Consider the following 15,028-nt stretch of genomic DNA (forward strand, 5'->3'; position numbering starts at 1 on the left):
GAAATTTGAATTGAGGCTGAGTTCAGCATGTGTTCTGATGCTGGCTTTCCTGTTGAATAGTAGGAGGTGAAAGTAGAAGAGCTCTCCAAGGAATAGGAAGCCAGTAATGCATCGTTAAGGCAGTATGCGAAACCATGAATTCTGAGTCTGTCTGGGAGATTCCTTTCTATATTAGTTTGTTTTCCTAACACTTAGTATGACACAACCACAGAAATGCATTCTGAATGATTTAGTGCTACAATCTTTACAGAATTTGTTACACTTCTGTTTATGAAAATTAAATTTCCGTGTTTAGAATTCCCTTTGCTCTATTTCTTCTGTTTTCATATATTTTACAGAAGGATATATGGACTAGCTTTTTTGTAGCAAGTTGAAACAAATTTAGAATCTTAGGACATAAAGTAGGCAAAAATTTTGAAAAGGCCATAATAGACGACATGATTACTTATTCCTTAACAAAGGCAAAAACAGATTAAATTGACAATTTCCTTTAAAACACAGAAACAATATAAAGCAGCCATTTCTACTACCATTGCATTAAATCTAGTTCTAATTATCCATTCCCTGACCTGCTTAAGAAAAAGAAAATTCACTTTACATAGTCACAATACATGATCAAAATCAGAAAATTTAAGACTGATGCAATACTAGTTTCTAAATCTTAGTCCAAATTCAAATTTGATTACTTATCATATTAGTGTCATTTATAAAAATCTGTTCATTTTTTTCTTGTTTAGGATTAATTCCAGGATCATTCATTTTTAGTTTTCTTATTTCTGAATCTCCTTTTATCTGAAAGAAATTTCCTTGCCTTTATTTCCTTTCCTTTCCTTTCCTTTCCTTTCCTTTCCTTTCCTTTCCTTTCCTTTCCTTTCCTTTCCTTTCCATTCCATTCCATTCCATTCCATTCCATTCCATTCCATTTTAATATTTTGGCACACACAGAACAGTTGCTTACATACATTTAGTTGGATTTTTATAAATATTGCAAGTGAAATTTATTTTTTCTTACCACTCACAAAATGAATAATTTGATTTTCACATCTTTTTACTGGTCACATCAGCAGCATTTTGAATGATATACCCTGGCATGCTGGGTCCACCTCAGGGCTGGGTAATTTTTACCAACAGGGCAACTCTGCTTTCATTATTAAATGGAACAGGTGTTTTGTTTTTTTTAATTCCATGTAGAAGATAGCACTCCTCTTATTTGTTTTGTTTGTTTTTGCTTTGTTTTTGTTTAGTTTTTTTTTATATATATAAAGGCTAGATTTATTGAGGTATAATTTAGGCACAGTAAAATTCACAATTTTAAGTGGACAATTTGAAGGCTTTTAAAAACATATACAGTCATGTACTAATCATCAGTCATGGTGTAGTACTTTTCTATCATATAAAAAAGTTCCCCCCGTACCCTTTACAGTCAGTTCCCTCCTCTATCCCCATGGCTTCTGGAAACCACCATGTGTTTTCTATCAGTATAATTTTTCCCTTTCTAGAATTTTACATAAATGCACTCCACTCAATATGTTTCCTTTGGGGTGTTCAGTAATTCATTTCTTTTATTGTAGAGCTGTATTTCTTTCTATGGCTATACTACCACTTGTTTAACAATTGACCTGTTATGGACGTTTTGGTTGTTTCCAGTTTTTGACTATTATAAATTAAGCTATTAACATACATGCAAAGATCTTTGTTTGAACATTTGTTTTTATTTCTCTTGGGCAATGCATAGGAATGGAATTGAAAGGCCATATCATAAAGTGTATATTTTATAAGATAATGCAAAATCCTTTACCAAATTGACTATGTCATCTTCCATTTCCATCAACAATGTCTGAGATTCTAGTGGTTATATTACACTCTTGCCAACACTTGTCAATATTTATTTTTTAGCCTTTCTGTAGGGTGTATATTAATATTTATGATAAATTTACGTTTCACTAGTAACTAATGAAGTTAAATAGATTTTCATGTGCTTATTTGTCACATTTTTCCCCTGTAATGTCTGTTTAAATCTTTATCCCATTTTTAAATTTTATTTATCATTTTCTTGAATTGTAAGAAGAGGAGATCTTTATATATTTTGGATATGGGTCCTTTTTGGATATATATTTTGCAAAATTTTCCCCAGTTTGTGGCTTGCCTTATCATTTTCTTGTAGCAAAAATTGTATGCATTATTTTTTAACTGATTACTCTAGTGATTACACTATAGATCTTCAATAAATGCATGTACTGTCTCTTAATATTGGCCTGCTTCACTTTAAATGTAAGAATCTTCCATAGTATAGTTCCACCATATTCATCCTTTATACTATTGTTGCCAAATACTATATATATATATATATATATATATATATATATATATATACATATATATATACACATATGTTATAAACTCCAATATATTGTTAGGATTTTTGTGATAAACCCTTCATGTCTTTTAAAGAAGATGAGAGAAAATATCTTTAGTTTTTAGCAGATTGGTTATAGCAGTCCCGTGTATGATTTTCTGTGTCAATGCTTTTTAGAGTTCATTGAGCTTAAGTCCATAAGTATATGCTTTCATCAAATTCAGAAATTTTGATCATTATTTTTTCAAATATGTATGTTAGAATGTTTGGTAATCTTCCACAGGTTACTGAGTCTCCATTTTATTTTATCTTCTTTCTCTCTGTTCTTAAAATTTAATTATTTCTAATGACTTGAATTCAAGTTCAAAAACTATTTCTCTGCCATATCCCATCTGATGCTAATCTGCTAAGAATTATTAATTTAAGATACTGTGCTTTTCAGTAAGATTTCCCTTGATGTTAAAATATAATTTCAATTTCTTTTAGAATTACTCATCTGTTCCTTTATTTTTCCATATTTTCCTGTAAATCTTGAAGCCATCATTAGTGACTGCTTCAAATAGCATACCCTCGAATGAGAGATTTTTAGAAATGCAGAACCTCACTCCCTATCCCACCCCTAATAAACCAGAATGTGGTTTTGGTTTTTGTTTTTTATTTTGTTTTGTTTTTAATCCCAGCTGACAGGTTTACAGACTAAAGTTTGAAAACACTCTTCTAGATTACTTCATTCTTTAGGACAAGCATTTTTTATATTCCAGTGTTTTTATTTTTATTATTTCTTCTGCTTAAATATATTTTTATTTATTTTCCTGATAGGAGATTATTACTTATGAAACAAAGATAAATTGATCTTGAGTTTTCTTGGACTCTCAAGCATATTTTATTGTACTCTCTTTTGTGTTTCAATTACAAATTCACATTGTTTTATATTATAGCACTTAGAAGTATTTATTTGGATATTTCAGATGTTGGTCTATGAACCATTAGCACTGAGAGTCTTTTTCTTTAATTCCTCAGTGTATAAGGACCTATAAAAGACCCTTGATAAATATTCTTGGTAAATTAATGAGTATCCAAACAGCACAAACAATATTTGATATTGATAGATATAATGTACCTCAATAAAAATTGTCAGCTTCGAAGCCAGACTATTTGTTTCCATATCTCAGTTCTGAGACTTCGCATCTGTAAACAAATTATTCAGTTTCTGAAATGGAGGAAATAGAATTACCTATTTCTTTGGATGGTTTATAGTTTTAAAAAGGACAAACCATGTGCAGCAGTTAGCTATTAGTAATTACTCAATAAAAGTAAACTATCATATTGAACTTTTATTTCAAACAAACATTTACTGAAGACCTAATGTTCAACCATTTTTTTTAAAAAATAGTATGAATGTTTGTGTGTATGCATGTATTTATTCATTTATTTACTTATTTATTTGAGAGAGAGAGAGAGAGAGTACAAGCATGTACCAGCCCACAAGCAGGGGAAGGGCCCCAGGGAAAGGGACAGGAAGAGAATCAGAATTCCAAGCTGACTCCTACCTGAGCACATATCCCAAAATGGGCTCATCCCACAATCCTAAGATCATGATCTGGGCCAAAACCAAGAGTCGGAAGCTTAACTGACTGAACCATCTAGGTGCTCCTCGTGTTTAGCCGTTTTATACAGAAAAACAGATAAAAAAGATTGTGTCTTCTGGATTATTACATTCTAAAGAAATGAGAATATGTAATCCTAACAACATCAAAGTAGTGAAGTCTCTTTATTCTTAGATTAATGGATTCCAATTTTTTATCATGTCATATAAAATTTGCATCCCAAATACATATATTTGTTCATAAATTATAATTATGAACACAATCATCAATAAATAGGTGTGGGCAAAAATATATTCTGGCAGACAGAGTTAAAATTTATGAGTATAGATCCATATTTCATATATCACTTTTGATAATATCAAAATATTTTAACACAAAATATTTTGATGAGTTTGTTTTCAATTATGATTAGATTGTCATTAATTTTACCTGAAAGGTTGACTTACCAAAAGCTCAGATTACTAGAAAGAAAATTGCCAGCATGACAACTCTGCTATTTTCCTTCTTCTTGTAATAAACATTTCCTCTGTGATTTTTTTTCCACAGGAATCTTTTAAAGATAATCTGGCAATTTTTTAAAGATAAATTCATTTTAAATTAGATATTAAAATCTATAAATCCACTAAGTATAGCTCACATTAGCTATAATGTGTCCTTATGCACTAAACGCTAAAAAAAAAAAGTGAGAAGCAAATCTCAACTTCTCTCCATTTGGAATTACAATATTTATTTGTTATACTTTGGTTATTAAATGTACACATAACTAACATTAACTGAGACCACCACTATAAATTTTCATGTTAAATCTTAGTAAAATTTAATTCTTTTTTAATAAATAAAGATAAATAGAATTTCTGATATTTCTGTTTTGCACCTTAACTAATTTTCTTACAAGACACCTGTCATATTTGCATTCCACTCTGAGGGATACTTCTTTAAATAGTATCTAAATTCTACTCTTAAATTGAAACATAAGACTCTGGGGGGAATATTGAAATTTCCAGGGTTTCAAAAATCTTAAATAAGAATGGTAATGAACAAAAACATATCTGACTGTCTAATTAACCTTACATATACTCTTCCTTCAATACATAAGCAACCACTTGAAAGTTCTCAGTGAATGACAAATAGCATTTGATTAGTTAACTTTTTTTAAGCAATTCATATGATAAAAGCATGTGTTGAATGGTGATTTATTCTATCCTACAGCCTTCTAGCAGGATCTCATTTCAGTCATTCATTCCTTTAAATATTTTTTAAAAAGGGGAAGGGCATGGAAGGCGGTAAAAATTTAATTTAACCTATATATTTTGGCTCAGTAGACCTAGGTTCTTATTACCACATGACCCTGCCTAACAAAAAGCTCTGTATTCTATTTAAGGTGATCCATAGCCTGGAAACTGTTATAGTTTTTTTTTTTTCCTCTGATTTTTTTTTCCTTTCTTAACACATGTATTTGATTGCAAAATTGGTACTTTTTTCAACCAACCTAAAAACCAGGTTACAAAGCATGTGTTTCATAGTTTCTGAATCCTTTTTTTTTTTTTTTTTTTTTTAGTTTCTGAATCCTTTACTTACATAGATTTTCTCTGTCTCAGCACTACTGATATTTTGAATTGGATTACCCCTTATTGTGGGAGCTGTCCTGTGCTTTGTAAAATATTTAGCAGCATTCCTGGCCTCTAGTCTCTAGATGCTGATAGCTACTTCCCCCATCCCCAGTGTGACACCAAAAATGTCTGCAAACATTGCCCCTTGGGGATAAAATCACCCTCCACTGAAAACCATTAATTTAGAGGGCAAAGTTAATTGATATTTTTAAAATCTAAGTTACCTTTTTTATTTGAATAAATAAAGTTTCCTGATTAATGAGAGCATTTTCTCCAAATGGATATTTGTCAAGATAATAATAACAAATGCTTAGAAAAAGAAACAAAATTCACACATGCAAAAAAAGAATCTTATTTTTTGCATACTTAACTAAATCTTCCAGTTAATTGCAACTTTTAAAGACTGCCTAAAGTTTTTAATTCAAGGACCCAGAAAACATTTATACCCACCAATTAGAACAAATATTAAGATTTCTTTTTTATACTTATATTTCTTCTTAGTAACCCAATATTTCATAATCTGTAAATTAACATGTTCTCAGTAAAAAGTTGATAAGATGTGAACTTAAGACACTAACTTATCCTTCAATTTTTATATTAGCACTGGTTTTTGGATAACACTCTCTGACCCCTCCCAAGTCTGGATTAGGTGCCCCTCCAATGTACTGTCATAAATACCTTGTACACTTGATCATACTATGCTTCTCTTTCATTACTTGGTTACTTCTCTACATCTTCCTCTAAATTAAGAATCACAATCCTACATACTTGGGTAGGGTAACAAATGAATCAAGGTGTTAGATAATATGGCAAAGTCAAATGGGAGCTAACACTTGGACTCCGTGTTTTTGAGATATAAGACGTGACGGAGACTGTCTAAAATTAGAGAATTTATGCTCCATGTAAAGGGAGCAGTCAGCATTCAGCTCCAGCTAATTATTGCCAAAAAGGAAGGTAAACCCAGTATTGCCCCAAATTTCAGGGAATCAGAAATTATGTGAAGTTTCCTAATATTTAATTTCTATTAATTCAAATTTTTAGTTGTAAATATTATGCATTCCAAACTATATACATAGTTTCCCCCTTGTGACCTGTTTATAATCTCTGATAGAATTATGACCACCACCAAAGCGGACTGGATCTAAATTGCTTATTATCTTAGTCTACGTACATAGAATAATTCCTGGTCTGTGTTCATGAATAAATACATGTTGCATAAATAAATGAATAAAGTTATAATTCTATGGTGAATAATTCTATTATTCAAAGGAGGAAGAATCATATTGACATTGGACAAAATATGGTTCTATTTTGGTCATTAGATGTGGAAATTAGAAAATTTTGAGATATTTCCTTAAGGGATATTTTAGTGAATTTCTGGGAATAGAAAGTGTAAAAATGGACGTAAAATAAATGGAGTTGGGAAAATGTAGGCAACGACTACTTTCTGCTTCAAAAGGTAAACTGCTGCTTTCAAAAGGTAAAAGTTTAGGTGATATCTTGAGGAGTGACAGGATCACAGAAAGATTTCTACAATAGTGCATTTCTTGATCTTTTTAAAATTTTGCTCCTTTGGATAAACATAAACATTAACTGTCAGTTTACATGTGTTTTTAAAAAATTTAATATAAGTCGAATATAAGTGAAAACACATTAAAGAAATTATAATACTAAATTTGCTTTTTCAAACAGCATGTATCTGCACATTCTCCCAAACTCCCAGAGATTCTGATTAGCTCTTCCCTACTAAATTGACACTATATTTTTGAAAGAGAGAACAAGTGTATTCAAAGACCAGTTGGAAGCAGCCCACAGGATGTTATTATTTAACACTAGGAACCAGAAGAGGAAGGTCAGCAGAGGTGATGAGAAAAAAAAGAGGTCAAAAGCAAATTTAGAGGCATTACCTTGAGTACAGGTACTTATCCTAAGAGTGTGTTCCTTCTCTTTTTTTCTTTTTTCAAAATTTCAAGCAAAGTCAAGTATTCCTGTCACACCAAAACCTTTAATAAGTGATATCTTTTGCGAAGATAAATTCAGAATTATTTCAACAAGAAGCATATAGGTGTGAACTTTGATGAGCAGTTATTTTTATACTGATTAATGGATCCTTTCATTGGAGATGTCTATGATGCATGAGGCAGCTCTAGTCCATTAAACTTTAATGCCTGGAACTAAATATGTTTCATACTAAAGCTCTGTGTAGTCCCTTGCCCTAAAAGAAACCTTAATATTCTTTGAAGAGTACAAAACTGCTTTTTTACTTTTCCTTACTAGCACAAACAGGCAATAATAATTACCAGGCTGGTAGAGAAAAGATACTTAAATAAACACATTATTAAAATGTTTATTTGTATATCCCTGTTTTCACACCCAGAAACCCTGTCTTCTTTCCAAACCACGTTCAGGTCTTTCTTGCAGCTTGATTTGACATTTCAGGGAATATTAGTATATTAGAGTTAGATAGGGTATTACAGAAAACAATTTAGCCCAACTCTGATATCTTGATGGATAAAGAAATTGAAGTAATTTACAATTAAACATATTTGGGGATAGAGTGGACTAAGATGTAAGGTGATATTCCCATAGGTTGATCTTGGAGATGGTACATTTAACATTAATATATGAACTTACGCTTGTAAAAATCTTGAGTTTATAAACATTCACACATACATTATGCGATTTGATCCCGTAACATCTCTATAAGATAGATAGAGTGGGTGTTAGATTACCTTTCTCACAGATGAAGAGCACATGGTTAGAGTTTACATGTGGAAGCCAAAAAACTGAGACTAGATTACTTGAGGGTGGAGGGTAACACATTGTATTGAGAAAAGCATAGGATTTAAAATCAGGAGACCCAAGTTCAAATCCCTTTAAATTTACATTAGAGAAACATACTTTATGATATGGTATGCCAGTTGAGTTATTGAAAAGTAGGGTCTGATAGGGATTTTGGAGCACAAGATATTTATCTGGAAGTGACACCTGTGAAAATCAAAGGAAGGTAGTAGAATTAGCCTGGGGAAGCTATCAGACCACAATACAGACTTACTAAAATTTTAGTCAGCCCAATGGGAGCTCCAGAGCAAAAACTGCCTATTAGAGGAGGAGTATCACTTGAGTCGCAATGACTATCTCCTTTTACCACCAGTTTTCTCAGGCAATGACTGGGGGCCACCATGAAAAGATCTCAGCTCTGTTGCTACAGTGGAATCTGAAAGAGCTAGCTAAGGGAGACTGCCAGCTAACCTCCTTCCCACAACACTCTTCATGAAGGGACATCTGAGTGGCATATCTCTGCATCTGCCACACAAGGGGAAATACTTTCATTTTAAATGAAAAAGGGAGATTATTTGTTTCTATATGTAGTATAGCTCAATTGTGTACATAATTAATGATAAAAATTATATGTCAAGCATTATGCAAAATGCATTAGTTATTTGATTTAATCCTCACAACAGCTCTATGAGATTGATACTATTATGATCTCCATTTTATAGGAAAAAAACCCCTAAAGCCTAAGAAGTTAGAAGACATGTGCCAAATGTAGGAAGTGGCCATTAATATGCAAACAGAAATTTACTTTGCCGTGCTAGTCTGTGCTCTATCTAGTTTCGTGAAGGGCCATACCTGGGAAAAAGAATGGAAGGAAATAAACACGTAAATGATAATAGTGATTATATGGTTATAATGTACAGGTTATAAAGTATTTATTCCTTCACTTTATTTTCTACACTTTCCACTATGACATGTTCTAGTTATCTGTTGAGGCATAATGTTACCCCAAACTTATACTCTACTATAATAATCATTTTATTATTCTTATGGATTCTCAGTTCAGAAATTCAGACAAGACACAGCAAGGATGGCTTGATTCTGCTCCATTATATTTAGGGCCCCAGAGGAGAAGACACAAATGACTGGGGTACTTCATCTAGCAGAGAACTGGAATCCCTTGGAGGCTTCACATATCTGATGTCTAGGCTGGGGTGACTATAGGTCTGGCTTTAGTGGGGTCATTTGAATGGAAAGCTTGTATGTGATATGTAGCTTCTCTTTGTGGTCTGGGATTCCTTAGAGCCTGGCTGTCTCAGGGTAGTCAGCTTTCTTACATGGTAGCTAATAGCTTCAAGAACAAGTTTTCCAGAAAATAGAGGAAGATAATTTGGCTTATTATGACCTAACCTTAGAGGAAATGTGGTTTACTTCTGCCACAGTCTTTTGATCAGAACCCAGCTGGATTCAAGGGGAAGGACCACAAATTTCATATCTGTTTAGGAAGATGACGAATGAATTAGTGCCATATTTTAAAACCTGCAGGGGACATTTCCATAATCAGAAGAAAGTAAATTTAGATATTAAAAATTCCCAGTTTAATTTTTATTCTGAAATAGAAGTAGCAAAAACAAACACCTACAGACGAATGTATGTGTGTGCATGTGTGTGTATTTAACTTATGTGATTTGGTGGTAGAGAAGCTGAGCTCTCTGACACTAATGGTTATTTATCTTGGCTTTATCTATAGTAACAATCACAGAGGTAACAACAGGCATGATATTAGATGCTGTTTTAGAGTTTTATACATAGCACAGAATTGAAGTTGCTAACATTACAAAAAGTTTTTATCCATTTATGTAAATCTTTAGAGGCCTCTATATCCCAAATCCTATTTTTTCAAGTATTTGCTGGACAGATTTTTTTTTTTTTGTTCATTCAAGCCTTACCCTACCACACGAGGATTTTCTTTTGTTTAAAAAAATATACAGCGGCTTCTGGTGGCACAGTTGGTTGAGCATCTGAGTCTTGGTTTTGACTCAGGTCATACCTCAGGGTCATGAGATGGAGCCCTACCTTGAGCTCTGCACTGGGCACAGAGTCTGCTCAAGACTCTTTCCTTCTCCCTCTGCTCCTCCCCCATACTCTCCTTCTCTCTAAATAAATAAATAAATAAATAATCAATCTATCTATCTTTATAATTAATTAATATTGTACACAATATATTACAGAGGCTTATTTACCTCATACTTGAGAACACTTCCGTGTTTCCCGTTGAATGCTTATAATGTAAATTTGGCTAGACGGCACATAATGGATAACCTGTCAGTTCTCCAAAAGACCAATCCCTATCCACATCTTAAGGTCATTCTTTTAAAAACTTTGCCCTTCAATACTTGTTATATATCACAGAGAACAAGCAATTAATATCAACTATATCAGATTTAAACTTCACCTATGTTATTCTTTTAGAGGAATTTTTTTCCCCCTTGGGAGGTGTGTACCATACTGATGACTTTTAAAATTATTCCATTAGAACAGAGCACTTCTGTAGAGGAGGGGAAAAGTATTTGGGACTCACCAGTTAAATGCAACAAAATACACCAAAAGTACATCCTCTTTTTCATATTGGAACTAAGGAAAGATCAGCTAAAGCACCATGAAATGTCAGACATGAAACATGGACTTTGGAATCAAACAGACCCGAATTTGTACCTAGCTCCAGCACTTAGAAACTACTTAAGGTTCTACAGGTAATTTAAATTCTTGGAGTCTGACTGCTATCAGCCATGATAGAGATATTAGTATTTTTCTCATAAGTAAGTTATGAAGCTTGAAGAGATGTCAATAAAACATTTTATATGATGCTTAGACCATAGTAAGCAATTTTTAAATAGCAATGATTGTTTTGTTACATTCTCCTTAGCATAGCTTCAGAAGATAAATGCTCTATCTTTGTAGTAGATCTAAAAAAAACAAATTTAGATCAGAGGTCAACTTGAGAAATCTAACCAAGGTAGGAAACCATGATTTAGTACTTCAAACTGACCTCAACATTTGACCATTCTGAAGAAATCATGACATGCTTTCCCTTACATTCCACAAATTTTGGCTAAGAAAAAAAGTATAAAGATAGTTGAGAAAAGGATGGATGTACATTTACTAGAATATGCCTGATAAATATTTCATATGTTCCATTATTTTACACGTAATTATTTTAATATAACCTAGTATAGTGCTTGTCATAAGGTAGACACTCATTAATAGATATTTGTCAAATTAAGGAGTATCCATCTTTCTACAGATTCGTACAAGTTCTTCATATATTAAATATATAAACCACTTGTCGGTTTTACATATTGTGAATATTTCTCCAATCTGTCATTTATCATATTGTATTTTTTAATACTTTTATTTGCTTAAACTTATCATGTTTCCTCTCTATTTTAAAAAATGATTTTGTGCTTAAAAAGACTTTCTTCATTTCCCTGCACTTAAATGCCCACCCATCTGCAGGGAAAAACCTTTCAAAGTGATGTCTTTTCATTTATCTCAGAGACTACTCATGTCTTTAGCCCTCTCTCACCTTTTAAAAATAAAAGTTACTGATGAGGTTGGAGTTAACTCCTGTGAATTACTTTTTTCTAGAAAAGCAAAACTCATAGACATTTCCTGTTTTCCTTTATTGCTTCAGAGTTTTCCTATATTATATTACTTTGATTAATTCAGTGGGTAACTGAAGCAGAAGAAGTGAAGTTGTGGGGAGGAAGTAAGGGCAAAAGAGAAATAGGAGTTCAATGATGAAGTCAATCATTTTCTTATTGGGAAGCTTTCGTTGAGGGCCAAACTAAGCCCCAGTTCTTCTATGTCCAACAGCAATGAGTTTAGTGAGTATTATTTTGCCAGGTAACTTTCCAGTACTTTAAATGCTTTACCACATTAGTTGTGAATGAACAGTTTGTATGTGTGTTACATCAGGACATACAATCACTGTCCCCTTTATTCATAACCAAGGAACTTAATATTAAGGGTTATATAACTTGTCCCCATTGACGTAGTCCTTAGCAGAACTGAGATTCTAAGAGGTAATTCTAGTACCTATAGCCTTAACCCAATGTATCTTGTGTAAGTATCTCAAACTTAACATATGAAAAATAAAACATTTTCTTTCTACCTCAAAAACTGCTTTTTCTTTGTTATTCTTCCCTAGCTCAGGATCATGTCATTCTCTTTTCAGCTATTGCACTTGGAAAAAATCCAAACATCAAATACCAGAGCCTACAAAGCCTGATAAGATCAGGTGTCTTAGACCTCATCTTGAACATTACTTTTCCTTTCTTCTTTTTTTTTTTTTCCTAACCTTCTACTTAACACTAGCCCTCAAACACACTAAGTTTACTTCCATTTTAGGAAATTACGTATTCCACTCTTAATTGCTCCCTGATTTCCAGTGACCATCCTTGAAATTGTCACTTGGATTTCTTCTTTTTGGTATTTATCATTTATCTCAAAGTGTACCTTCTCAGTGAAGCTTTCCCTGACTACTCAGTTGTAAGTAGCCACTCTATCATTTGTTAGTTTTCCTTCACAGTCGTTAGTACTTTATGATACTGTATGATATTCTCTTATTTGATTGTTTATTGTTTATTTATTTATTTGAAAGAGAGGGAGCATAAGCATGTGAGTAGGAGGAGAGGGGCAAAAGGAGAGGGAGAGAAGAAAAAGAATCTCAAGCAGACTCCCTGCTGAACATGGAACCTGATGCAGGGCCCAATCCTAGGACCCTGAGATCATGACCTGAGCCAAAATGAGCCAGACGCTCAACCAACTGAGCCACTCAGACACCCTGTCTTATTTGTTTATTTTATCTCTCTCTTCTTACATGTATATGGTAAAAATATAAGCTCCATGAAAGCAGAAATTTAACTGTCTTACTCAGTGTCGTGCCCCCTCTGCTCAGAACAGTGTTTCACATACCATATGTGCTTAATAACTATTTGTTAAGTACATGAAAGGTTTATTGAAAAAGGGAATATTGTCATCAAAACTATGCATAAGAATATTTATTGGGTAACAGTATGGAGGCTGGGCTGCAGGGAGAAAAGGCTTGATCATGGAGACTAGTTAGAAGACTGTAAAATGGAGGGTGATGTTAGAAGTAAGAAGAAATGTAGGAAGTACTAGTGAGTTAAAACCAGCAGAACCCTGAAACTGATTGAGTTGAAGGGTTTCAAAATCATTCGGAATAAGAAAATGCCATTAATATTAATAGGAAATACTAGGAGATGAGAGATAACACTGGGAAAATTATGAATGGTATTTAAAAGAGCAATTCTGAATTTTTAATTTGAGATGCCATTGATAGGCAGGATGTATGGATGGACTTGGAGGGATTTGGACTAAAGATAAAGTTATCTGATTGTATTAGAATTGCCAAAGGTGGGATCCCTGGGTGGCGCAGTGGTTTGGCGCCTGCCTTTGGCCCAGGGCGCGATCCTGGAGACCCGGGATCGAATCCCACGTCGGGCTCCCGGTGCATGGAGCCTGCTTCTCCCTCTGCCTGTGTCTCTGCCTCTCTCTCTCTCTCACTGTGTGCCTATCATAAATAAATAAAATTAAAAAAATTAAAAAAAAGAATTGCCAAAGGTGGCATTTGGAATGAAAAAGTGGCTTGGGGCTAAACTCACTTTTTGGAGGCAGATGGAAACAAAGAGGAGGCCAAGAAAAAAAAATCAGAAATATGTGGTTTTAAGACAGCAAAACAGATTAGGATTTCAAGAAGAAAGAGACCATCTGCCTATGAAGAAGAGGAGGATTGACATTGGATTTGGTAAATAAAGTTACTTTCTGAAACTGAGGAGGTGACTTCAGCACAATGGTGATTCCTTCTGTCTCAGGTAGAAGAAACTAGCATGCAATTTCTCTTGATATAAGGCAAGGACAAAGGGAGAAGAGATGATATAAGAAAGAGCAAATTTCAATGTGTAAGGAGCATAGTGAACTCAGTTGGGATTTATATAAGATTTGGGTATACACAGCTAGAAATCACTAAAGAAATGGGATCAGAGCTATCAGCAGTGAGTGTCAATAACTTTTTCCAGAAGCCTGGAAAATGAAGGCAAGGATAGAGATAAGATGTAAGTCTATAGTCTAAACAGAAAGAGCCAGTGGACTAGTAAAGGAACACAAAATCTTTAATTATTTGGTAGAATAGGTATGCAGAGTAGAAAATTTGGAAAGTATAACATTAATTTTGCTATTTAGAATTCTTTACCAGTTTTTTTTTTCATTTTTTATGACTTTTCCTTTTTTATAATCTCCAGTTACGTGTAACAGGATTAAGAAATCAAACTTTTTTTAAACGAGAGGATCTTCTAAACCAACAGTATGTGAAATAATATGTTTATGCATAAATGCAATGGCCTATCCCGTGAAGACTTTCGTGCCACAGAGTGTTTTTGAGATGGTGGGTCAAGTATTATAGAAGTTGTGGTTTGAGCTCTTACTCTGAGAGAGAAGGTTAAACATGAAGACCTTTCTTGCATTCCCTTCCAATGGTGGGGGTTTTATGAATATGACCTTCCATATCACGCTTTCAAATGTTTTGACTCATAAAGTATATAATAGTAATTTTTCATAGGATAATTTAGAAAAATACTGGTTTTTAATTTTTTATG

The 15,028-nt window shown here is 33.2% G+C and overlaps 1 protein-coding gene across 1 annotated transcript in view; it reads left to right on the forward strand.

The window, feature by feature from the left end:
• TNNI3K (TNNI3 interacting kinase) overlaps positions 1-15,028 on the forward strand; it is a 289,215-nt gene that overhangs the window by 17,301 nt on the left and 256,886 nt on the right.

This window comes from Nyctereutes procyonoides, unplaced genomic scaffold (genome assembly GCF_905146905.1).
Source record: "Nyctereutes procyonoides isolate TBG_1078 unplaced genomic scaffold, NYPRO_anot_genome, whole genome shotgun sequence".
NCBI lineage: Eukaryota > Metazoa > Chordata > Mammalia > Carnivora > Canidae > Nyctereutes > Nyctereutes procyonoides.